General features: G+C 47.0%; 1 long non-coding RNA gene across 3 annotated transcripts in view; it reads right to left on the bottom strand.

The window, feature by feature from the left end:
• Window positions 1–26,446, bottom strand: part of crhr2 — a 187,757-nt gene that overhangs the window by 13,598 nt on the left and 147,713 nt on the right. For 2 of the 3 annotated variants that reach the window (XR_001923284.2, XR_001923285.2), the window contains 4 exons: window positions 11,577–11,662; window positions 5,451–5,557; window positions 1,859–1,976; window positions 395–548 (listed from right to left, as the gene is read on the bottom strand). This is a non-coding gene — a long non-coding RNA (corticotropin releasing hormone receptor 2). Of the gene's footprint in view, window positions 1–394; window positions 549–1,858; window positions 1,977–5,450; window positions 5,558–11,576; window positions 11,663–26,446 lie in introns of those variants that run through there. The other variant, XR_004223211.1, reaches the window with a different exon arrangement.

Raw genomic sequence — 26,446 nt, forward strand, 5'->3', positions numbered from 1 at the left:
ATGGTGCCTATAGTAGCAGTGGGGGGATAATAGCCTCTGGGAAGGGACTGGGGCTGTGGGATAGCAGGTATAGTAGGGAGAGATGGTGCCTATAGTAGCAGTGGGGGGATAATAGCCTCTGGGAAGGGACTGGGGCTGTGGGATAGCAGGTATAGTAGGGAGAGATGGTGCCTATAGTAGCAGTGGGGGGATAATAGCCTCTGGGAAGGGACTGGGGCTGTGGGATAGCAGGTATAGTAGGGAGAGATGGTGCCTATAGTAGCAGTGGGGGGATAATAGCCTCTGGGAAGGGACTGGGGCTGTGGGATAGCAGGTATAGTAGGGAGAGATGGTGCCTATAGTAGCAGTGGGGGGGGACTGTAACCATGGGGCAGATAGAATAATAAAGACTTACACCACCCTATGAAGAGAAACACCCATTTCCTAAGCTTGTCGGTGGAGTAGGTCATTACTATCGCTGTGTGTAGGTAACATCCTTCCACAAACATCCAGAAGAAGTTGGTCACCACAAAGTAATTGTAAATAGTTGTGATGCACCGACACCAGACCTGGAAACGGGAAACACAGAAGCAGAATTAGACTTTCTCGGGTGCCATTTTGGCCCATAACAAAACGCCAGCGCAATACCTGCCAGGGGGGCCCCCAGATACGGCGACTAAACAGGAATAACCGGAATATGTTGGCGCTTTATAAATAAATGTTAATAATAATAATAACCCCCATAATCAGCCCTGCAGCAATTAAAAGGCTTATGATATAATTACGCCATATTTGTTTAGGGGCACAATGTGCTTCGTACTGGCACAACCGGCGCAGTGATGTGTCAGCGTTTATGCAAATGGCGAGGGATTAGCGGCTGCCAGGGCTCCTCGTCTTCGCTTAATTAGGGGGATTACATAACAGCGAGGCTATAAGCGCAGGTACGTGTAACTGTATCCCCGGGCTGGGTTAATTACATAGCAGTTATTACTCACTGATTGGCTGCTGTCGGCTAATGAACTGAGGGAAAGCTGTGTGTCCTGTTGGGTGGCAGGGGCAGCACCCTTCCCTGATAAACTGGTAACTACCCCCCCATAATGGGACAGAGCCCCCCAGAGCAGCTGGAAGGTTGAATTAAACTGTATTCGGTACATTTATGTATTGTACTGGGCTAATGGCCAGAGGCTAAACTAGTCGCCATCTAGGTCCGGTGGCGGTATTACCCACATACCAGCAATATACCAGCCGTGTATATCTTACCTATAAATCCCTTACTGCCCTGACTCTCTCTGCGGCTAATCAGCCCCTTTTAAATATAAACAGCATCTGCCCTGCCCATTACTTTGCCCCATACACCCATTCCCCCCCGAGCCTGCCCATTTCCTTACCCACACACCCATTCCCTGCCCCACACACCCATTCCCCCCCCGAGCCTGCCCATTTCCTTACCCACAGGCCCATTTCCTTGCCCCACACACCCATTCCCCCCCTAGCCTGCCCATTTCCTTACCCACACGAACATTTCCTTGCCCCATACACCCATTCCCCCCCTAGCCTGCCCATTTCCTTACCCACACGCCCATTTCCTTGCCCCATACACCCATTCCCCCCCTAGCCTGCCCATTTCCTTACCCACACGCCCATTTCCTTGCCCCATACACCCATTCCCCCCCTAGCTTGCCCATTGCCCCACCCACATGCCCCCATTCCCCCCCCTACCCTTGCCATTTCCCCACCCCATGATATCATTGCCCACCCTAAGTGACATCAGTGCCCACCCCCTTACCCCGAAGGTCGTTATTCTAAGAAAAAAAAGATGGCACCCCTAGTAAGGTGCCAACGGCAGATGAAAAGGGAGACTCTCTATAACTGACTTTACCTCGTTGCTTTCGTGAATTCTATGGTCGATCATCTGCAGCAGGAACCACATGATGTTCCTCAGGATGAAAGTAGTGATTAAATTCCAGTGGATAATGTTCCGGAGGCATCGTATACTCCTACAGGAACCAAGTAGAACCCAGTCAGTGGGTGCAGCAACAGCACTTGAGCCCAATACCCACAGCAATAGGGGAAATAACGGTTGACACAAATAAGTCAGGTTTTGGGACACAGGCCTGAATATATATCTAGAAAATTCCATTTATACCTTCAAATTAATTACCATGGAATAATGAGGTTATATAGAAGTTTGTAGCCAACCTACAACGGATAATGAACTGCATAGATGCCAAAATCATTTGCTCAGGTTGTGATACAACCACTCTGCCACTAGGTGGAGTTTGCAATTGAAATGAACAGTACAGCAGACTTTATTTTGAGATCCATGGAACAGGGCATTGCTGCAAAGGCTCCAGACTTGATTTAATTAAGGCCCGGATTTGTGGGAAGGCCACAAAGTGAGCAGAAGATTTGTTTAACTCTCCTGAGAGCCAATTCCTCAGAGCTCGGGGGCCAGAGGAGGAGCTCGAGCGACGAGGGGAGCAGTGGGGAGGAGATGCGCAGGGGGCGGGGGCTGGGCATGATGTAAGGTGGCCTAAGGAGCCCAGTATCGGACAGGCCCACCAGGATACCAGGAAAACTCCCAGTGGGCAAAGGTGTCAGTGGGCCCTCCTGCTCCTCTTGGTCATTCCCTATTTCTGAATGGGAAGAAAGAGTATAAATAGATGGAAGAATAGATGCTAGCATGTAAATAAGAGACTAGGAGAATAAAGAGGTTGGGTGAGGAAAGGAGGAAAAATAGTTTGAAAAGTGGGCCTAGGGTCTAAGGTTTTCTGGTGGCCCCTGGGGTCCCAGTCAGACACTGAAGGAGCCCAAAAACAATAGATCCATGGGACTGGGCCTCTCAGTTTACTTTGCTCTCCCATCTCTATAAATTAATAACCCTGTTGCATCAAAGCCCATTGGAAGATCTGCTTATTACGTCATCAAACAAGCAGCTTTTTCCACAATTTGGCCACCCTTGGCCTGGGGGCCACCTTATTGGATCACAAAGTGGGCCTATGGAATCCCATCAGGAGAAGGACCACTTCAATGGCCCATAATGTATCTTGTCCAGGACTTTTCAAGCTGCACGATAGATATCTGCCCGATATTTGGCAACATGACGGCAGCCAAGAAGTCCCCTAGGCCTCTCAATTCAATAGGGCAAATACCGGAGCGGCTATATTTGGGATAAATAAGGAATAACTTGGTGTGACCTTGCTTAGCGCCCAACCACAAACAAATGGGACATGGGGTATTATAGGATTAATTCTAATTCCTGTTGCCGGCGGGTTGCCGGGGAGTCTCTCTGTTTATACATAACAACTGGCTCTGACTTGATAGACTGCTCTAGTAACAAGAAGAGACAGGGATGATTAAGGAGATGCTTTAGAGACGGCTAATTCATGAAAATCAATCAAATTCAGTCGGATAAATAAGTCGTTCCAGCCTTCAGCGTATTCAGTCGCCGGTGCCTAATTGAGTCGCTGGGAGAGGAGGGCGGTGGGAACCAGTGATGGTATTAATGGCAAATACAACAAATTCACACAAGGTTCCTTATAGTTTTATGGATTTGTCACAATGCCGGAAAATTTTATACACAGGAAACATTTGTCGTTATTGGTGAAAAAATGTCTTTTGTGCCACAAAAAATGTTCTCTATACAGACTTAGGGCAAATCAACCTATCGGCATTTTCCCCCAGACTTTTTTTGTGATGGAGGAGAAATTTTGGCAAAAAGAAAGTCTGTAAAAAAAAAAAAATGGTCTGACAGAAAATTGGTCTGTAAATAAATGGTGCAAATACGACATATTTCCATAACGACATTTTTGTGAACCCCCCCCCCATAGAGAAATCACCAGTTGCTTTCACAAAAATTCGCAAAATACATTTGTCGCTCGATCTTTTTGTCACCCACCTCTTTTTTGCCGCCCGCGTCTTTTTTGGTCGCCAACGCATTTTGTACACGACCCGGACCTTTTTTTATGCGACCGCGGGCAATTTAAGAAAATAAAATTTGCGAAACGCAAAGAAAATTCGCGAAATGGCGAAAAATTTGTGAAACGCATTTGTCACGTGATTTTTTATTGCCCGCGCTTTTTTACGCGACCATGCCTTTTTTATGCGCCTGCTGCCTTTTTTGCCACGACCACACCCAATTTCAACGTGACCACGCCCAATTTGACGCACATCAAATTTTTCCGCGCTGAATTTTCACAGAGTTTTCTCGAAACAATTCACCAATGACAAAATGTGGAAATGCGCTGCGGATCCACGCCTGGCGAAAAAATTCCCTCATCACTAGCTACGACCCATATCAGTGCAATATCAGTAACAGGGAACGCACCATAGGGGTCATTCCCAAAGACCCCAGGCAGAATAACCAGGGCTCCAAGCGGTGCAAGAGCATGTCCCTTAGTACTGGCCTGGGGTCTGGCCAGGGTTAAACTGGGGGGGTGCAGGGCCCACACTGCAGGGGCCCCGCCGCCCCCCCTAAGATACCCCCACCAGGGTCCCCACAGACACTCCCCATGGGCCCCAGATGCCCACTCAACCCCCTCCCCCAAGCTTGTATACTTATGTGCGCTGGGAGAGGGGGACCTACAGGCCCTGGAGCACCCAGCAGGGATCGGTTCCGGCCCAGTCCGACCCTGGGTCTGTCCGTGCTCTGCACCTCTCACCGCATAAAAAAATCTGGTATAGGGTGTGCAGTGTCAGCATTAGCCATATGGTGTAAATTACAGAGCCCAGTTGCACTCCATAACTTGCACCGCCCCTGACAACATGAATACAGCATTGCCAAACAGAGGCAGCACTGTATTCATGGGGATGTATTAATGTGCTCCAAAACAAAGTGCAGAGACCTGGGGCAATTCAACTACTTCTACTGGGTAAATGATGAATAAACCATAGTAGATCTGCCAAGTGTCATGCAGTGTAGCTGGGCATACGCTGTAGGGTCCCCAAGCAGCTACCCGATTGGACCATCAATGAGCCAGTTTGGGATGATCTGATCCATTGGCCCCCAGTCTGGGTCAACAATTGGATCATAAAATTGGCTGAAGGAAACCTAATGGAGGAGGACTGCATCCTCATCTGATGGGAATGTCTAATGTATCTGATAGATGGCCCCTTTATTGGGGCTCCCTATAGATCCTCTCAGGTCCCTGTCTGGGTTTCATATGAGGGGTGGGCGTGTCCAACCGGTCACTGCCAGAAGCACAGTAGGAGGGGGGAGCCAATCACAGCCCTGCTGTCACACAAGCACAGACAGGCTTCAGTTCCCTATCAGGTCAGCCTAGCTGCTGATTGGTTCCTATCCTACAGTGCCGCCGCCCCCCCTGCACAGCCTGGGAAAGGAGGCAACAGGAAGTGGAACAGATGGGCGGGGCTAGTGGGGTTTTGGAGACATTTTCAATAAATCAGCCTAATGCTGTATTACAGAAGTTTTAATCATGAACCCTAATGGCTCGGAACCAAGAAGGACTTACCTCAGACACAGAAAGAGCAAGAAGGCGATGACGAGAGCCAAGACGGAGATGCAGTGGCCCAGGTAGTTAATGATGAGAGCGATCTTGTAATGAAGGGCGTACTTCCTCTAGGGAGAAGAGAAGAGCGTGATTATATTATCATGGGCTGGGCTATAATGTTACAGAGGCTTTAATCTGTTTAGCAAGCAGTAATTTGCTTTATAGACTGCAGGATAATCTCATAAGGTCAGGCCGACGAGCGAGACTGCGCTTGGGGCAGAATTAATGGACGACCGGCCCATTATAGGAACGGCCTCATATTCAGTTAGACGGAAAACTCCGGATGTCGTGCTCTAAGGGCCGGAGTAATGGTATTTTGCTGACAAATACAAATATGTTTTCCAGATCTCAGAGGGATACTGTCGTCACAATAACAAGGCTTTGCTTTTGTTGGAAAACAATGAGTAAGAGTAATGGAAAATGGGGCTACTGTGTTTTATCTAGGGTTGCCCCCAGCTGTAATATTGGTGTGTAGGCGCCATCTCAGTGCATTGTGCCTGAGTCTGAGCTTTCAGCCAGCGCTACACATTAGAACTGCTTTCAGCTAACGTATTGTTTCTCCTACTCCCATGTAACTGGAGGAGTCCCAAGCCGGACTTGGATTTCTTACTATTGAGTGCTATTCTGATACCTACTGGGAACTGCTATCTTGCTCCCTTCCCAATTATTGCATCTGTACATCATTTCGTCTGTATCATCTTTAATTGAACAATCTGGGGTATTATTAGGAAATATATCCCTGTAGATCCAGTTCCCGTGGCCCCTCAGATCCACACAAACTCCCTCATATGGATTTCATTATTTCCCATTTCATTCAGTTTCTGTATTGGAGGCTGAAATCGCCGTTCCGCAAATGTGCCCCTTAATCGCTTTACTATCGAGAGATAAACAAATTATGTATAGTGGGAAATGATATTTTCCCCAAATGGTTCCAACGTTGATGGCTGTTTATTTGTTTCATTCTTGTTTTGCAGAAAGCGTTGGAGACAAAGCGAATATAAATACGTCACTGTGGCCTCGCCGCTCCCGAAGTTTCTGGGGAACCGTGCCCTTTGGGCGACTGTGCGGCGCCAATGAAAACACTCAGATGATTGGATCCCTAGGAGGCAAAGTGCGGTTTGGCATCGGTGCAACTATACCGGCCGGGGAGGTTCCCTTCCAGCCCCCGGAACATGGTTATTCTATAATAGTGATGAGGGAAACTGCTTCAAAATTCACGAAATGCATTGAAGTCAACAGGCGACTTTTTTTACGTGCAACATTTTTTACGCAAGACTTTATTTTCTTACTCCAAATGCATTGAAGTCAATAGGCGACTTTTTTTACGTGCAACATTTTTTACGCAAGACTTTATTTTCTTACTCCAAATGCATTGAAGTCAATAGGCGACTTTTTTTACGTGCAACATTTTTTACGCAAGACTTTATTTTCTTACTCCAAATGCATTGAAGTCAATAGGCGACTTTTTTTACGTGCAACATTTTTTACGCAAGACTTTTTTTCTTGCATTAAAGTCAATGGGCTTTTTTTTCTTGGCGACTTTTTTTGTCTTCCCATCACATCCTATAAGTGATGAATGAAGAGAGTGACAGTTTCAGCCTTAGATGGGACTTGAAGCCCCGGTTGGCCTTGGACGCCCAGTTTGCCGCTGCCCATCATCCTCTTCCTCCTCCTTCATCTCCCTCTTTCTCTCCACTTTTCCCTTATACCACCGCCGACCCAGAGAAGCCACGGGCGTTTATGTAGCGTAGAACTGGAGCAAACAAATACCCATCTGTCAAACCCAAATCCCAGCAGCTTATTGTATATAAAGTGCAATCATCGGCCCTTCTATCTGCTGAACAGTTTGACGTTCTTGCCAAAAGGATCCATCATTACCAGCTCTGTTGCCCTTAGAGACACGCGGGGGGGGGGGGGGGGGGCAACGACGACTGGGGTCTCAAATGACTCTGTAGGTTGGGGTCAGTGAATCAGCGCTGCATAAATAGGGGTGCGCTGGGGGGGCCAATAACAATAAACGCGTGTGTGTTTGTGCCATATACAGAGTATGGGAGGACAAGGTATCGACGTGATTTTTCCCTCCAACCCTGACTCACATATCTGGATATATTTGTTCATGTTTTATTAGATAGAAATCACATAGAAGGAAAACGGCACAACATTAACAAACCTACATTTTCCTACACTGTATATCACTTGGGCGCATCTCCCCCACCCAAATGGCACCATTTGTACCGCACATACCCCCTCTGTACGCCAGCGCCATCACATTTTCCTAAAGCAAATTGCAGCTTTGACCCGGCCGCCATTTTCCTTCTGACATCATCAGTGACATGGGCATCTGCAAACAGCACAAGTGCCCTGTAAAGTTCAGGCAATGAAGAATGCAGGCTTACACAGGCAGAACTTACTTTGATAAAACGGTCTGCTCTGACCGGGGTCGGACTGGGGGATGCAGGGCCCACAAGGGCCCCTGCACCCCCCAATGGCCCCCACTGCCTTCACCCCCCACTGCAGAGGCCCCGAATGCCCTCCGACCCCCCTCCTCGAGTGCTTCTAAAAGAAACTTACCTGCGGCGCGTCGGGGGACGGAGACAGCAGATCGCGGGAGTGCCCGGGGGGGGGGGGGGGGGGTTGAATCTGGGCCGGGGCCCACCGGGTTTTTTCCCGGTACCCCAGCGGCCCAGCTCTAACTGAGCCCTGTAATGGTTGAGGTGGGCTCAGGAGCAGACAGCTAGAGCAGAGTTTCTATGGGAACCAGCAATGCCATCACTTCATTGGCTGTTCAACTGGAGGGCGTGTTTAGTAATCTTTCCTGAGAAGAACTGAGCATGCTCAGTAGCCAACAGCCAAAGGGGGACAAAGGGGGACCGGTGGGTAAGTGGAGGAAAAGGAAAAGATTTCTTAGAGGCTGTTCACTGATTTGATTTATGTATGAGGGGTTTATGTGTCCTTTAAACCATGAGTTTTACATTTTTATTTCCCCCTTATTCTATGAAGTGTGAGACAATGGCAGGAACGCAGCTCTGTGAGAACGCACTGCCGGGGGCGCCACGTGGCTTGGACCACAGATGTGGCTCATACCCCAACATAGAGAGAAATATCAGAAATAAATATCAGAAATGCATATCATTCCGTGTGATTGTGGTTCTCTCAAGGCAAAAGCTTTTCCAAGTGGGATTGTTTTGACCTCAGGTCCCTCAGCTGCTTCTGTTCCTCGGGAACTGTGTAGGGTCAGGAAAAGAATATATATATATATATATATACATAGGCCTCCTGTTCTGTCTCAGCTGTCAGGCATCCAAATAATAACCACTTCATACTACAGTGTAAAGATCTACGGGGTTATGTAATAAAAGGCACTAAGTTTGCCCAGGAGCAGTAACCCATAGCAACCAGCAGGTAGCATTTACTGGTCACCTGTTTTAAAGCTAAAATCTTATTGGTTGTTATGGGTTACTGCTCCTGGGCAAACTCAGCGCCTTTTCATACATGTGGGGGTGGATATTTTTTAAGTGATCATCATGGGAATGATTCCGGGTCAGACAGGATACAGGAAAGAACCCTGGTGGCCCCCAGTCCTTACAGGCACCCCTGGCCCAAACACACTGCTATACAAGAGATCCCAGCAATAGTGAGGAACAAATCTGTCCCATCGCGATTCACCCAAAAAAAATTGTGAAACGCAGCTACTGCGCAACTTTTTTTGACCAAGATTGCGACTTACATGATGCGATCGTGACTTATTAGACACATCCGCAACTTTTTCTTCACTAAACAAATTTTTTTGCGTCAGTTTCGCGAAAAAACGGCTAGCCTGGGGTGAGGAATTCTGAAGGCTGGGGCAATTATTGAACTAGAGCAGTGATCCCCAACCAATGGCTCAGACTCCCCAACCCCTTGGGTGTTGCTCTCAGTGCCCCCAAACCAGGGAGTTATTATTGAATTCCTGACTTGGGGGCAAGTTTTGGTTGGATAAAAACTAGTTGTACTGCCAAACAGAGTCTCCTATAGGCTGCCAGTCCTCATAGGGGCTACTAAATAGCCGATCATAGCCCTTATTTGTGACCCTAGGAACAATTTTCATGCTTCTGTTGCTCCCCAACTCTTTTTACATTTGAATGTGGCTCAAAGGTATAAAAAGATTGCGGATCTCTGAGCTCAACAATCAACTTGATCATGGAAGTGAACAGGTCAAACATGTCTGAGACTCCTAAAGGTTTGCACTAAGAAGGGATCCTATGAAGAATGAATGGGAAACGTTGATAATGAAAGCAATCTCACGTGCTGAAGAGTAAAGGTGGCCATACACGCACTGATGATATAGTATGAAACCTTGTTACGTACGATATTCGGTGCGTGTATGGAGGCTAAACGAGGCGACTGATATCACAAAAGGCTGCGGATATCGGTCGACTAATTGATCGGCCAGGTTAAAAGATTTTGATCGGGCACCATTGAAAAATCGGGCGCCCAAGCAAAATCTACGTTCAGAGCTGAATCGTCAGAAGGAGTTAGAATTCCTATTGTACCTACCTACATATCTGACTATTCAGCCCTGAACGTCCATGGAGGGTGGAAATGATCTTTTGTGCGACCAATGAGCAGATCTTTTCCCGATATGCTCACCTAAAGGTCAATCATTTGGTTCTAGGAAGGGCATGGGGGCTGTATCAATGTGCCAATGTGGTCCTCCAAATGGACGGAAAATCAAACATGCCAATTGTTGGGCAGATATCATTAGGCCCATCGGGGGTGCCTACACACGGGCAGATAAGCTGCTAATTCGGTCTAACGGACCCCAATCGGCAGCTAAAATCCGCCTGTGTTTGGCCGCCTTAAGCCCTGATCATTATATATACTATGATTTACTAGAGGCTCAGACATGGTTTCTATCCCAAAGTTCGAGTTGGGCTCTGAATGCTGACAGCCGGGGATGGAGAGCGGCCAACAGGGAGGGCGGAATGAAAGGCTCAATAAAAGAGGCGGCTAATTGTTCCTGGCACCATGAAATGAGCAAAGTTGGCACTAATGTGCCTGAACTCCTTCCCCGCATTGTCACTGATCTGAATCTAATCCAGCGAGGGGGCCGGGGATCCGAGCTCTGTGTCAGCACATGGAGCAATTAGTCATTTGGAGGAGAACCAAGTCCATTAAGCAGAATGGGAGCCTGATCCGGTTGTGCCGCGGGGGCCTCTCCTCTGCTGCCTCCGACTCTATTTCCCTGTGTGCCGTTATACCCCGTTATTCCCCCGGCTTCCCTCCATTATTCCCTTGCTGTATCTTTCTTTGTAAGTATATTTACCTGATATAATGTTCACATTACTGGATACAAATATTGTAAAGAGTAAACATAATTTCAAGCAACTTTGCAATATATATCAGTTAAACAATCTGCAGCCTTTTCATGATGTTTAATGTAATAATATGGTTTGGAACAGTTCCCTAAGCCCCGCCCTCCTGTTCCCTAAGCCCCACCCCCTGTTCCCTAAGCCCCACCCCCTGTTCCCCTGCTGATCTGGCTGACTACTTTGTGACTCAAATAAAATGTAACAGTAGTTGCCTGCCCTCAGCCTGCCTCCTCCTCTAAATCCCACAATCCCCTGCTGCACACGTGATGTCAATAAGGAAAAGAACATCCCAGTGCAATGCATTGTGGGTGATGTAGTTCCTGCCTGCTGTCTGTAAGCTGTGGGGAAGTGGTTACAATTTGTAACATCAGTGTTTTAGTCCCTCCTCCCCTGCCAGGATTTCCAATGATGCAGAAAGAGTAGAACAGTTTTGCAGCTGGATCTCAGCATATAAACATGGGATTTATTCCTACTTTTTGAAGGAACAGATGATAGGGATATTAGGGGTTTCTGTATTATGGGGGGCTCTTTGACAAATATTGGTTTGGAAGCCGGAGTTCCCCTTTAACAGAACCCCCTACCAGTCCCTTAAGACAGATACAGAGAGATACTGTGCCGGCAGAGGCATTTTTGTACCACGCACATTTCTATGGGGACATTTCAGTAGCCAATGAAGAAAATGACACAATGGCAGAACAGACAGAAGAAGCTGAAGAACAATAAAACCTCATTGTACCTTATTATCCAGAATGGGCACACACTGCGAGTAGTTCATCCAGGACGCCCAGGTTCCATTCTCAAAGCATTCTCTGGTGACACTTCCTAAAACGACCAAAACACACAAGTTATATGGTGGCCCGGGGGGATCAAAAGGGTAACTAAAGCGCTAGATGAAGTAACGGTGGGTTTGTAGCAGGACAGTATGTGTGTAGAACCTTCTGGGGCTCTATAGTGACCCCCCAACCCAAAGGCACAAGTGTGAGTTGCCCTTTATTCCACTCTGGATGCCACTCGGCATTGGTGCTTCTGCTGAGGGACCAGCTGAACCGGACCCAATAGGAAACAGACACAGCAGTATTTCCATAGGCTGCACAGGTTAGTGTTCCAGCGAGCCTTTACCCTTAAACAAAGGAAATTTTGCTCTGGGGGCTTTAGTTCTGCTTCAAAAATACATTTTTACTATACGAGATAGATACCGAGTCTCTCTCGGTCCTACAGGTATCTTAAACATAAAAAAAATATATATATTTTTGGCATCTGTGACATCATCTGCGACATCGCTATTGTTTCATGTGCAAATATAGAAATATGAATTGTTCCCCTTTCATTATTGGATATTTTCCTTTAAAGATACGTTTGCCTTTAGCAAATGTAAAAAAAAAAATAAAAACTTGAAAAAAATGATATTAGATTAAAAAATACAAAATGTAAATATATATTTATGTATAAATTACATTAGAAAATGAAAGTTATGGTGCATCCATAATATATATAGATACATTTCTGTAACTTTTTGGATATTTACTATTATAGGCACTCAGCGAAAGTGACTGAAAAAATAATTCTCTATGAAAAGAATTTCACAAATTTATTTCTTTTTGCCTTGATCGGTCTGATAAAATTTGGGGCAAATTTGCAGGTATTTGGGCCATAGTAGATAATAGTTTGGGCCATAGTAGGTAATGGTTTGGGCCATAGTAGGTAATGGTTTGGGCCATAGTAGGTAATGGTTTGGGCCATAGTAGGCAATGGTTTGGGACATAGTAGGTAATGGTTTGGGCCATAGTAGGTAATGGTTTGGGCCATAGTAGGCAATGGTTTGGGCCATAGTAGGTAATGGTTTGGGCCATAGTAGGTAATGGTTTGGGCCATAGTAGGTAATGGTTTGGGCCATAGTAGGTAATGGTTTAGGCCATAGTAGGTAATGGTTTGGGCCATAGTAGATAATGGTTTGGGCCATAGTAGGTAATGGTTTGGGCCATAGTAGGTAATGGTTTGGGCCATAGTAGGTAATGGTTTAGGCCATAGTAGGTAATGGTTTAGGCCATAGTAGGTAATGGTTTAGGCCATAGTAGGTAATGGTTTAGGCCATAGTAGGTAATGGTTTAGGCCATAGTAGGTAATGGTTTAGGCCATAGTAGGTAATGGTTTAGGCCATAGTAGGTAATGGTTTAGGCCATAGTAGGTAATGGTTTAGGCCATAGTAGGTAATGGTTTAGGCCATAGTAGGTAATGGTTTAGGCCATAGTAGGTAATGGTTTGGGCCATAGTAGGTAATGGTTTAGGCCATAGTAGGTAATGGTTTAGGCCATAGTAGGTAATGGTTTGGGCCATAGTAGGTAATGGTTTAGGCCATAGTAGGTAATGGTTTAGGCCATAGTAGGTAATGGTTTGGGCCATAGTAGGTAATGGTTTAGGCCATAGTAGGTAATGGTTTAGGCCATAGTAGGTAATGGTTTAGGCCATAGTAGGTAATGGTTTGGGCCATAGTAGATAATGGTTATTATCAGCGCAAATCTGACAATTAGCTTTTATTTGAGGTGGGCAAAACCAGTGGTAAATAGGGTGCTCATTCATCATTCATGGCTACAAAATTGTGTAGAAAAGAATTAAAGAACATTTCTAGACTTTGCCCCAAAAAAAGCAACATTATAATGGGAAAACAAATGAGATCTTTGTGATTAAATACAAAACCCAGACATATTTGTTTCTGTTCCATTTTCTGTCAGAAAGTACAGAAAACCCACGAATTCCTTTCTATGGAAGACTTCCCCTTTAATGACCCCCCGTGGGTTTCCTGATTGGGTAAACCCCGCCCCCCAATCCATTAGAACCAAAACCACCAAGCTATTTACACGCAGAATGATGAGTTGATGAATTAACATTAATTGCAATTACACAAGGGCCGGCCATATTCGGGGGGTTTGGTAAACAAGGCAATTAATGGCAATTGTTTAGAAATTCCGAGGCTGAGAGATCTGTTATGAGAACCAGCAGGAAAGTTGAGATGTTATTTCTATTATCCTGAAATCTAATAATTACAGTTTTCAACAACGCGGAGAAGGATAAAAACACTTTAAATGGCAAAATACTTCTATACTTCCCATGAGCCAGACACATGGGGCTTGTACTGATAATGGCTCTGCCTTTCCTTGTTTATAGTTTCTAATTGGGCTAATTATTATTATTATTTCATTTTTACCCTTATTGCCTCTCACTTCTTCCCCCTGGAACGAGCAGCGTTAGGAAATAGAACTAACTCTGTGTAATGAGCCCCTGTTTCCCTGTATCGCACCGATTACAGATTAGGTTTACAGATAAGGAGGATTTCCCCTTTATGTTAAAGCCCTTGTTGACTGAGACACAAGGAAACTAAAGGGAAACTATCCCCCCAAACAATGTAGGTCTCTATAAATATATATCACATAAACAGCTCATATGTAAAACCCTGCTTCATCTAAATAAACCATTTTCATATAAATATACTTTAGCAGTATGTGCCATTGGGTAATCCTAAATAGGAAACTGCCATTTTAGGTACTAAGGGCCGCCCCCTGAGATCATAGGAGTCACAGTGCCCACAAACAAGCCAAGGCACACATACAATGGAGGAAATAATTATTTGACCCCTCACTGATTTTGTAAGTTTGTCCAATGACAAAGAAATGAAAAGTCTCAGAACAGTATCATTTCAATGGTAGGTTTAACAGTGGCAGATAGCACATCAAAAGGAAAATGGAAAAAATAACTTTAAATAAAAGATGGCAACTGATTTGCATTTCATTGAGTGAACAAAAAAAGACTTAATACTTAGTGGAAAGCCCTTGTTTGCAAGCACAGAGGTCAAACGTTTCTTGTAATTGATGAGCAAGTTTGCGCACATTTTAGGAGGAATGTTGGTCCCACTCCTCTTTGCAGATCATCTCTAAATCCCTAAGGTTTCTGTCTCTGTGCAACTCTGAGCTTGAGCTCCCTCCATAGGTTTTCTATTGGATTAAGGTCCGGAGACTGACTAGGCCACTCCATGACCTTAATGTGCTTCTTCTTGAGCCACTCCTTTGTTGCCTTTACTGTATGTTTTGGGTCATTGTCGTGCTGGAACACCCATCCACGACCCATTTTCAGTTTCCTGGCAGAGGGAAGGAGGTTGTCGTTCAGGATTTCACGATACATGGCTCCGTCCATTTTCCCGTTAATGCGAATAAGTTGTCCTGTGCCCTTAGCAGAAAAACACCCCCAAAGCAAAATGTTTCCACCCCCATGCTTGACGGTGGGGACGGTGTTTTGGGGGTCATAGGCAGCATTTTTCTTCCTCCAAACACAGCGAGTTGAGTTAATGCCAAAGAGCTCTATTTTGGTCTCATCAGATCACAGCACCTTCTCCCAGTCACTCACAGAATCATTCAGGTGTTCATTGGCAAACTTCAGATGGGCCTGCACATGTGCCTTCTTGAGCAGGGGGACCTTGCGAGCCCTGCAGGATTTTAATCCATTGCGGTGTAATGTGTTTCCAATGGTTTTCTTGGTGACTGTGGTCCCTGCTAATTTGAGGTCAGTAACTAACTCCTCCCGTGTAGTTCTAGGATGCTTTTTCACCTTTCTCAGAATCATTGACACCCCACGAGGTGAGATCTTGCGTGGAGCCCCAGAGCGAGGTCGATTGATGGTCATTTTGTGCTCCTTCCATTTTCCAACAATCGCACCAACAGTTGTCACCTTCTCTCCCAGCTTCTTGCTAATGGTTTTGTAGCCCATTCCAGCCTTGTGCAGGTCTACAATTTTGTCTCTGACATCCTTGGACAGCTCTTTGGTCTTTCCCATGTTGGAGAGTTTGGAGTCTGCTTGATTGATTGATTCTGTGGACAGGTGTCTTTTATACAGGTGACTAGTTAAGACAGGTGTCCTTAATGAGGTTGACTAATTGAGTAGAAGTGGCTAACCACTCTGTGGGAGCCAGAACTCTTAATGGTTGGTAGGGGTTCAAAAACTTATTTCACTCAATGAAATGCAAATCAGTTGCTATCTTTTATTTAAAGTTATTTTTTTATTTTCCTTTTGATGTGCTATCTGCCACTGTTAAAATAAACCTACCATTGAAATGATACTGTTCTGAGACTTTTCATTTCTTTGTCATTGGACAAACTTACAAAATCAGTGAGGGGTCAAATAATTATTTCCTCCACTGTACATGCTAGGCCCCATCAGCCAATGAATGGGCAGAGTTCTGCCTTTTGCTCCCACACTACTTCCTGTTACAGTTAGAGCTGCATCACTTCCTGTCAGCTGATCTCTGAGGGGGCACACAGCCCATCACTAAATGGCGGCTCAAGGGAAAGGATGTAAAAGGGCAATATTTACTGATATATATATTCCAGTTTGGGGAGATTCTTTAATAGGCCACTTACATTATATAAACTGTCTGTTGGTTACGTATTCATTCTGGGGGTGTAGTTTCCCTTTAATAGGTCACTTAATATGATATGTGCGTTGATATATTAGTTACCAGAACATTCCCGTGTGGGCCCAGATCTCGTTAGATAAGTACTAAGTCTCACACATGGACGCTAAGGTTTGAATGATTGAATTTTTTTCCGCCATTCGATTATTTTTTTTTTTTTGGACAAAAACTCCCGAATTCAGGTTTCCAAAACTCGAACGTTCGATATTTATTACGCTAAAAAAAAAAAAAAAGTGTAAAACTACGGCCTCTAAAGATTAACGGTAGGTAGAAGTCAGTGGGATTTGCTGTAGGCAAGATGTCGTTTTTTTTTTCAATTTGAGTTTTTCGAATTTTTCAAATGTTTTTGAGAGTTTTTAGACCCACGGAAAACAATGAGAAGAATACAAATCCGATGTGGTCAATTTTTTTAATATTTGAATTTCTTAATGAATAAGCACATGTTCTTTGATTTGAAAAAAATAATCTAAAATGTATCAATTTGACAAATGATAAATAAGTCTCTCCATTCTAAAAAGTGGTTATTTTCCATCTTTTTTCAATTCACATGCGGCTCAATGTCTATTCTGCAAAGTTTGTTTGGAATCGCTTGTTTCTTTACTAAACATCCCCTGAATCCCCCCAAGCCGCACACATAAGGCTCCTGTTAAAGCTACAACTTAAATTCCACGTTTGAAGAATTCTTCTATCTGTGAAAGCGGCGCAGGGTTGCTACTGGGACACAGAGCGTTCGGCAACTCCCAGCAGTTCCATTCTGTAAGAAGGAAAACATCACTAAGGGGCCCATTTACTTACTCACGAACGGGCCGAATGCGTCCGATTGCGTTTTTTTCGTAATAATCGGTATTTTGCGATTTTTTCGGAAAATTATCGCGACTTTTTCGTTACCAATACGATTTTTGCGGAAAAACGCGAGTTTTTCGTAGCCATTCCGAAAGTTGCGATTTTTTCGTAGCGTTAAAACTTGCGCCGAAAGTTGCGATTTTTTCGTAGTGTTAAAACTTGCGCAAAACATCGCGCCTTTTAAGTTTTAACGCTACGAAAAAATCGCAACTTTCGGAATGGCTACGAAAAACTCGCGTTTTTTCGCGCAAATCGTATTGGTAACGAAAAAGTCGCGATAATTTCCAAAAAGTTGTAAAGGCGCCGAAAAAAATCGCAAAAAATACGAAAAAGTCGCAAAATGTTCGTTTTCCAATCAGAATTTTTCCAATTCGGTCGGAATTCGTGTCTTAGTAAATCAGCCCCTAAATGTTCTAGAGAGAAGCTCCCAGAATCATCTTGTTAGTGATTCCAGCTCCTCTGTAGCCAAGATTATTATTTGGGTTATTATATAAGACATTTCCATGTTATCCTACCATACATTCTGGAGTATTTTACATGGGTGTTTTGGGGTATTATACATTAAACTGGCATTTTATTTATTCTACCATGTGTCCTGGGGGCATAACGTATGGAACTGGCGCTACACGTGTTAGTATTAATATATTGTTGCAACAAAATATTGAATAACCCGATGTTCTGTCACACTGCAATGTGTTTTTGTTTCTTCAGCTGTGGAAAGTCAATTTGTTCCAAGACTTGTTACTAAGAACATCCCATGGTTTGTGTAATTAGCAACCTGCTTGTTCGGCAAACAAACGAAGCAGAGCAAGGAGACGACAACCCAGCGAGAGAGTGCGCATATCACCGGGGCAATGTGATCTTCGGTGACACGCTCCGCTGCGTTGGGAGACACACTTGCGCCAAAGTAGACATTGATGCATAACTGGGTAGAACATTCCGTGTTTTTAGAGAGCTCGGCGCGCTGACCCATTGATCTCCCAAATGTCTTTGTTTGCGAGCAGCGCGTTCAGAACTGGAACTGTTTGTGCAGAATTCCAACAAACAACGTTAAGATGACAGCTCTGTTGCAACGCATCGGCTTGGGGTCCAAAAGGGCACACCCAATGGGTGCAGGAACTGCAGTCCTTCTACTCAAATAAAGATTTATCACTCAAAATAACGCATGGTAGAGTGGAAAATTCTTTGTTCCATAGATTTTATTACATATAAATATACTGTAAACTGTAAATAAGTTAAACGTGGAGAATGTGGCTACTGAATGTGAGACTGTTGAGTTGTTGAGTTGAATTTTCTCAGGTGAATTTCCCAGTTAAAGAATCATGACCGGTACTTTGGCTTTTAGTTATACATTGGGAGGTATAGGTGTATGGTGCCCACCAATGTTATTGAGATATTGGGAGGTATAGGTGTATGGTGCCCACCAATGCTACTGAGATATTGGGAGGTATAGGTGTATGGTGCCCTCAAATGCTACTGAGATATTGGGAGGTATAGGTGTATGGTGCCCTCAAATGCTACTGAGATATTGGGAGGTATAGGTGTATGGTGCCCTCAAATGCTACTGAGATATTGGGAGGTATAGGTGTATGGTGCCCTCAAATGCTACTGAGATATTGGGAGGTATAGGTGTATGGTGCCCTCAAATGCTACTGAGATATTGGGAGGTATAGGTGTATGGTGCCCTCAAATGCTACTGAGATATTGGGAGGTATAGGTGTATGGTGCCCTCAAATGCTACTGAGATATTGGGAGGTATAGGTGTATGGTGCCCTCAAATGCTACTGAGATATTGGGAGGTATAGGTGTATGGTGCCCTCAAATGCTACTCAGATATTGGGAGGTATAGGTGTATGGTGCCCACCAATTCTAAATATTGGAAGGAATAGTAATAAACAGATTGACTTGCCACCCATGATTACGTGAGAAGATCCTGGAAGCCTGGTCCTGCTTGGAACACCTAGAATGATCTATATCTAGACTTGAAACCTAATATATTTTAAATAAAAGGCTAATGTATAAAAATGTAAAAGGAAAATCATTTCTATGATACAGAGAGCAATAACTTTCAGCCACAAAGCAGGCTCTATAGACCTGGACAAATAATTGCTGCAGATCCATCCCAGCCGTCTTGGTCACCTCGCCCTGATCCTTCATAAATCCCCTCTCTGTCACAGTTTAACATGAGGCAGGTTATTTATTTCCATTATAAATAGAAGCTTCTCTGTCGGGGTAGAGGGGCTGTCTCGTCCGCTGGAGATAAAGTCTGATTTTCATGTTACAGCCGTTTATGGCACCGTTGATATTTCTTGGTTACGAAGAAATCCAAGCCCCTGAGCCTCATTTTCCTACCATTGGAAATTATACCTGCCATTATGTCGTTGGACATTGGAGGACACCAGAGGAACCCCAAGAAGATGAAGGAAGCTCGGTGTTTATGTTCTTAAATACATTATGAGTTATTTAGAAAGACAGAAGTGTAAGAGCACAAAGGGGTGGAAGAGCACACCCTTTAGTCCTTTTGCAGAGACAGTACTTCAGTCTGTGGTCTCGTTGCACTCGTTGTCAGCGAGACCACAGACTGTCTTCTCCTTATGGCTTCCCTTTGGCATAGCCTTGTTGTGGCCTGCAACTGTTCCCTAACTTGAATGACAGGCACGTTAGAGGGAGGCTAGGCACGCAGAAGTCCCTCCTCCCATCCCTCATGAATACAGTGCTGCCCAATGCAGGCAGAGCTGTATTCATGGGGATGCACCCAGGTTTCTGTGATCCAAAACAGGAGCACAGAGACCTGCAAGGAGTCATCTAGGCAAGCTGACAGGGAGCAAATATGCAGTGGTGGATTCAGTGTCGGACTGAGATGCTGGGGGCCCACCAGAAAACTTAGGCCCATAGGCCCACTTTCTAAACTATTATTCCTCCCTCAACCTCTTTATTATCCAAGTCTCTTTTCTCTAACATTCCATCTCTTTTTCCCATACAGAAATAGGGAATGACCATGCAATTGGCCAAATAGTTAGAAGCAGGGTCGGACTGGGCCACCGAGACAGTGGGAAAAATCCGGGTGGCCCCGGCAGCCCAGACCTGCTCCACCTGCCCAACCACTCCTCCCGACGCATTAAATTTACGCGCTAGGAAACCGACCAGCAAAACCTTGGACCCCCCAGGAGTCAACAAATAAACAAAATGTTGGCCACGCATCAACAATGAGAGTTAATTCTCACAAGGCCCAGGAAAACCAAGTAAGAGCCGAAAGTTCTAATTTTGTTATAAAAGTTAAATCCAAATGTTACTACTTTTAATACTCTACTACCAACAAGGTGTCCTCCCCCGCGCTTGGGGGAGGACATCAGGTGGGGGGCCCTGTGAGGGGGGGTTAGGGGAGCGCCGCTTCGTGGGAGGGGGGTTAGGACGCCCCTGCGGGGGATGCGGCTGGCGGGGGCACCTGTAGGGCCCCTGGGGCGGGAGCCCCGGTGGGCCCTTCACCCCCCAGTCCAACCCTGGTTAGAAGCAAGAGGGCCAACTAACCCCTGGGCCCAACCAGAACTTTCCTGGTATCCTGGTGGGCCAGTCCGACACTTGGGCCACTGTTTGCACTTTTCACCCTGCCTTCCAAGCCGTAAATGAGCCCCGCTGACTATCACTAATGTTACATATTGTGTTAGACAGTGCCGCAGCAGAAAACCATTGGTGGTTGGACAATCCCATGGCCGTTTCTATAGACCACGTTTTCTTTAAGAACATCAAGAGCAGCGAATAAAGGGCTGAAATGAACATAAAACTCCTATAACGAATCCCCCGTTTGTTAATTTCACATGTTTCTGCCAAAGCGCGTCACACAGAGAGACATCGGTTGCACCGGGAGTGACTTTCCTGTATATAAAGCGCAGGTAGAAGAGACAGGGTTCCACTCGGCTGATTTTCTATTCTCACTTCCAGCACAAACTTGTATTAGGAAAGTGCCGGAATAGTGGCTTTATACAGCGCTCACTCAGTATAATAGATCCCATAATGCTGCCTGATTATTGGCTTACCATTTATTCCTTTATATGTGTTCCCAGGAATGCAAATCTTATACTAACAATATACTGTATGATACAGAAAGGCAACAAATGACCTTTAAAACATATTTTTATAGGCTTAGTGATGTCGTCAGAAATAATTGAATTTAATGATGTCATCGGTATTAACCATGTTTTTTTGAGGAAGGCTCCCTAAGAACAGATACTTAATTAGAAGGATCTTGGGTACATATATCTACCCTCAAAGCTGAGGTGGATCCAAGAAACTAATGAAGATCATGACTCCCACTTTCTTATATACACAAGGAGAGGGCAAACATGGTCCTCCCTGTCACATGGGACTCTCCCTGGCAGGATGTAACATCATTAATAGGGTTGCCTTGAGCTTTTCTTCTAATAGGTTTCTACAATTAGGAATGATCCTTTGGTGTCAACTCATACCATGCCCACCTCGGGTGATATAGCCACCAGAGGATCAAGTTAGTCTTTTGAGGACGGCTCTTAAGAACTGATGCTAGACTTGATCAGAAGGATCTTGGGCACACATATCTACCCTCAAACCTGAGGTGGATCCATCCCTTTTACATGGAACTCTTCCTGGCAGGACCTACCATCATGCCTTGAGCTTTTCTACCAACTGCTCCTTCCAATAAATATGGCCCTATAGTGTTATTAATTATTACTGGTTTATATACTCCTACATGTGATTTCCCAATATATTATTAATACCACTTGGGTTCATTTTAAAAGACCCATTGAAATAAAAACAAAACAATGTCCTGCCCTGCCAGAGACCTCGGGGCCGTTCTTTGTTCTTCTATAGGAAACTCTATATTGTCAGCACGTTACAGACCTACTACGTGTGACTAACACTTCAAGGCAGAGGTGCCACGCTGGGAGCGGATACGGTTCTGTAAAAATAGCAACAAACAAAGGATTTGCCTACGTGCCGTCTCTCTGTGATCCAACTGTCAGCTGGGCCAGCGGAATACCTGGGCTGATGGGCTGCAGACATGCAGGACGGACTGGGCTCTGCCAAGAGAATTAGGGAATTATCAGCTCGGCCCTTGTCTTCTCAGGAGAACAATGAGAGATAAAAGGGAAAAGGGAGGCGACACCGGGGGCAAAGCATTAGTTCCGTGGCATCTGCCCTTTGGCACACGTTGTGCTCGTTAATACTGGGGCGCCCAATCTGACACTTTGCTTTTGTCACTGGTGCCACCATGGCAGCTCTGCTCTGCATAAAACCGCGGCAAAAGACATTCTGGCAAAATTTCATGTCAGAGGAGAAATGCACTGTGATTTTCCCAAAACAATATCTTTTTTGGTACTGATGATATGCAACCTACCCAGGCTTGGGCCCCCGCCAGGCACTGAGCATCTCCGCGCATCCTTATGCGCTTCAGTTTGCATTTTCTGCAACTTATTTAGAGCTACTTTTAGAGAGTTCAAATAAATGAGACTGACCTGGGCTGAACTGGGCGAAAAACTGCTGGCTGTGGGAAGGGGCATAGAGCCACCGGCTGTGGGAAGGGGCATAGAGCCGCCGGCTGTGGGAAGGGGCATAGAGGCGCCGGCTGTGGGAAGGGGCATAGAGCCGCCGGCTGTGGTAAGGGGCATAGAGCCGCCGGCTGTGGGAAGGGGCATAGAGGCGCCGGCTGTGGTAAGGGGCATAGAGCCGCCGGCTGTGGGAAGGGGCATAGAGGCGCCGGCTGTGGTAAGGGGCATAGAGCCGCCGGCTGTGGTAAGGGGCATAGAGCCGCCGGCTGTGGGAAGGGGCATAGAGGCGCCGGCTGTGGGAAGGGGCATAGAGGCGCCGGCTGTGGGAAGGGGCATAGAGCCGCCGGCTGTGGTAAGGGGCATAGAGCCGCCGGCTGTGGGAAGGGGCATAGAGCCGCCGGCTGTGGGAAGGGGCATAGAGGCGCCGGCTGTGGGAAGGGGCATAGAGGCGCCGGCTGTGGGAAAGGGCATAGAGGCGCCGGCTGTGGGAAGGGGCATAGAGGCGCCGGCTGGGGGAAGGGGCATAGAGCCGCCGGCTGTGGGAAGGGGCATAGAGCCGCCGGCTGTGGGAAGGGGCATAGAGGCGCCGGCTGTGGGAAGGGGCATAGAGCCGCCGGCTGTGGGAAGGGGCATAGAGGCGCCGGCTGTGGGAAGGGGCATAGAGCCGCCGGCTGTGGGAAGGGGCATAGAGGCGCCGGCTGTGGGAAGGGGCATAGAGCCGCCGGCTGTGGGAAGGGTCATAGAGGCGCCGGCTGTGGGAAGGGGCATAGAGGCGCCGGCTGTGGGAAGGGGCATAGAGGCGCCGGCTGTGGGAAGGGGCATAGAGGCGCCGGCTGTGGGAAGGGGCATAGAGGCGCCGGCTGTGGGAAGGGGCATAGAGGCGCCGGCTGTGGTAAGGGGCATAGAGCCGCCGGCTGTGGTAAGGGGCATAGAGCCGCCGGCTGTGGGAAGGGGCATAGAGGCGCCGGCTGTGGTAAGGGGCATAGAGCCGCCGGCTGTGGGAAGGGGCATAGTGGCGCCGGCTGTGGGAAGGGGCATAGAGGCGCCGGCTGTGGGAAGGGGCATAGAGGCGCCGGCTGTGGGAAGGGGCATAGAGCCGCCGGCTGTGGGAAGGGGCATAGAGCCGCCGGCTGTGGGAAGGGGCATAGAGCCGCCGGCTGTGGGAAGGGGCATAGAGGCGCCGGCTGTGGGAAGGGGCATAGAGGCGCCGGCTGTGGGAAGGGGCATAGAGGCGCGGCTGTGGGAAGGGGCATAGAGGCGCCGGCTGTGGGAAGGGGCATAGAGGCGCCGGCTGTGGGAAGGGGCATAGAGGCGCCGGCTGTGGGAAAGGGCATAGAGGCGCCGGCTGTGGGAAGGGGCATAGAGGCGCCGGCTGTGGTAAGGGGCATAGAGCCGCCGGCTGTGGGAAGGGGCATAGAGGCGCCGGCTGTGGGAAGGGGCATAGAGCCGCCGGCTGTGGGAAGGGGCATAGAGCCGCCGGCTGTGGGAAGGGGCATAGAGGCGCCGGCTGTGGGAAGGGGCATAGAGGCGCCGGCTGTGGGAAGGGGCATAGAGGCGCCGGCTGTGGGAAGGGGCATAGAGGCGCCGGCTGTGGGAAGGGGCATAGAGCCGCCGGCTGTGGGAAGGGGCATAGAGGCGCCGGCTGTGGGAAGGGGCATAGAGGCGCCGGCTGTGGGAAGGGGCATAGAGGCGCCGGCTGTGGGAAGGGGCATAGAGGCGCCGGCTGTGGGAAGGGGCATAGAGGCGCCGGCTGTGGGAAGGGGCATAGAGGCGCCGGCTGTGGGAAGGGGCATAGAGACGCCGGCTGTGGGAAGGGGCATAGAGGCGCCGGCTGTGGGAAGGGGCATAGAGGCGCCGGCTGTGGGAAGGGGCATAGAGGCGCCGGCTGTGGGAAGGGGCATAGAGGCGCCGGCTGTGGGAAGGGGCATAGAGGCGCCGGCTGTGGGAAGGGGCATAGAGGCGCCGGCTGTGGGAAGGGGCATAGAGCCCTGAGGTGCTGGAGTACAATCCTGGCAGGAAAGGGTTACATTATCATTTCTAGCCGACTCCCTGCTTTGGTTAAACAGATTTTCCCGATTCAGCCAGCCGCATTACTGAGAGCAAACTGCACTGAAACGTTTCAGTTTAATCCCCAAACGCTCAATAGCACTGAAAAATGCCAGTTTGAGGCCAAATTTCAATTAAACTTTCCCTCATTTCCGAGCGGCGCGTAATGGCTGGTATCGGCGCGGGGCTGGAAGGGCTAACGGAATTCATCATTATTAGCTGCAGAAATATGAATAGGAGCAAATTAGAAACAATATTTGATTCCAGTTGCACTCGGGACCAGAAATCTTTCATTTTAATAAGAAAAGAGGGGGAAATGGAATACGCGGCAGAGATGTATCGCGGCTCGGAATAACCGGATTAAAGTCCGAACAGCAACTGCATCATTTTTCTTATCAACTCCATTTCTTTCAAACCCAACAGAAACTAATTTAGTTGGAATCGCAATGAGTAAAAGGAGACGGGGAGAAGAATCATTTTCTGCAGAGGTTCCTTTTGGTTTTTTTTTTCCTATTTCTGAATATTCTGATGCTCTGATTGGTGGCAGGTTATTTACCGTATATACTCGAGTATAAGCCGATCCGAATATAAGCCGAGGTACCTAATTTTACCTAAGAAAACTGGAAAAACGTATTGACTCGAGTATAAGCCTAGGGTGGGAAATGCAGCCGCTACTGCTAAGTTTCAATAATCAAATAAATAACAGATAAATAAATAGATAACTTTAGGGAAAGAAAAATGCTACAGCAGCAGACAAAAGCAAGTTTGGGAATGCTAAGGAAGCTGCCATACTAATTATCAAGTACTTGGGCGTGTGTCCGTGCGCCCCCACCCCCATCCATTCTCAGTCAGTGACACGGGGGTATGTGCCAAGCCTCTGGCTACTCTGGCAGTGATGGTGAAGATTACAAGAGTCCTGCCGACTCTTGTAACGCGCTCGCCCCCCCCCTGTGGACGGACGTGTGTCCGTGCGCGCAGACTTGGATTGGGCATTGATTTATTGGTTCTTGATGCACAAACTCTCTTCTTAGTTCATTAGTTGAACAGGACCATCACCCAACAGCAGTTTATTGAACTGAAAGGCAAACGACTTCTGACAGTCAGTATTTACTACAATGGTAGGTAAACTACTCATGGCAGCAAACCAACACCATTGGTACATGTAGTTTATGACCCAAGAACACTCAAATGTGCATTTTCAGGCTGAAAACTGTATGTACTAGCAGTGACAGGTAATTGGTATTAACCTCAATCACAGACGCACTCACCTCCGTCAACGGGGGGAGCGGGGGGGGGGTTGCGAGTGCGTTACAACCGGCAGGACAGCAAGACGGACACAAGTGGAGGTAGGGGGGAGGCACGCACTCACCTCCGTCGCACGCACTCACCTCCGTCCATGGGGGGGGTGGGGGGGTTGCGAGCAAGAGTCGGCAGGACGGACACAAGTGGAGGTAGGGGGGAGGTATACTCGAGTATAAGCCGAGGGTTACTTTTTGAGCACATTTTTAGTGCTGAAAAACTCGGCTTCTACTCGAGTATATATAGTATGCCAAAATATGGTAATTTTCTGATTGGATACAGGATGGTCTAGCCCTGCGATCATTCTAATGCTCTGATTGGATACAGGTTGGTCTAGCCCTGCGATCATTCTAATGCTCTGATTGGATACAGGTTGGTCTAGCCCTGCGATCATTCTAATGCTCTGATTGGATACAGGTTGGTCTAGCCCTGTGATCG

Source organism: Xenopus tropicalis, chromosome 6, assembly GCF_000004195.4.
Source record: "Xenopus tropicalis strain Nigerian chromosome 6, UCB_Xtro_10.0, whole genome shotgun sequence".
Lineage (NCBI taxonomy): Eukaryota > Metazoa > Chordata > Amphibia > Anura > Pipidae > Xenopus > Xenopus tropicalis.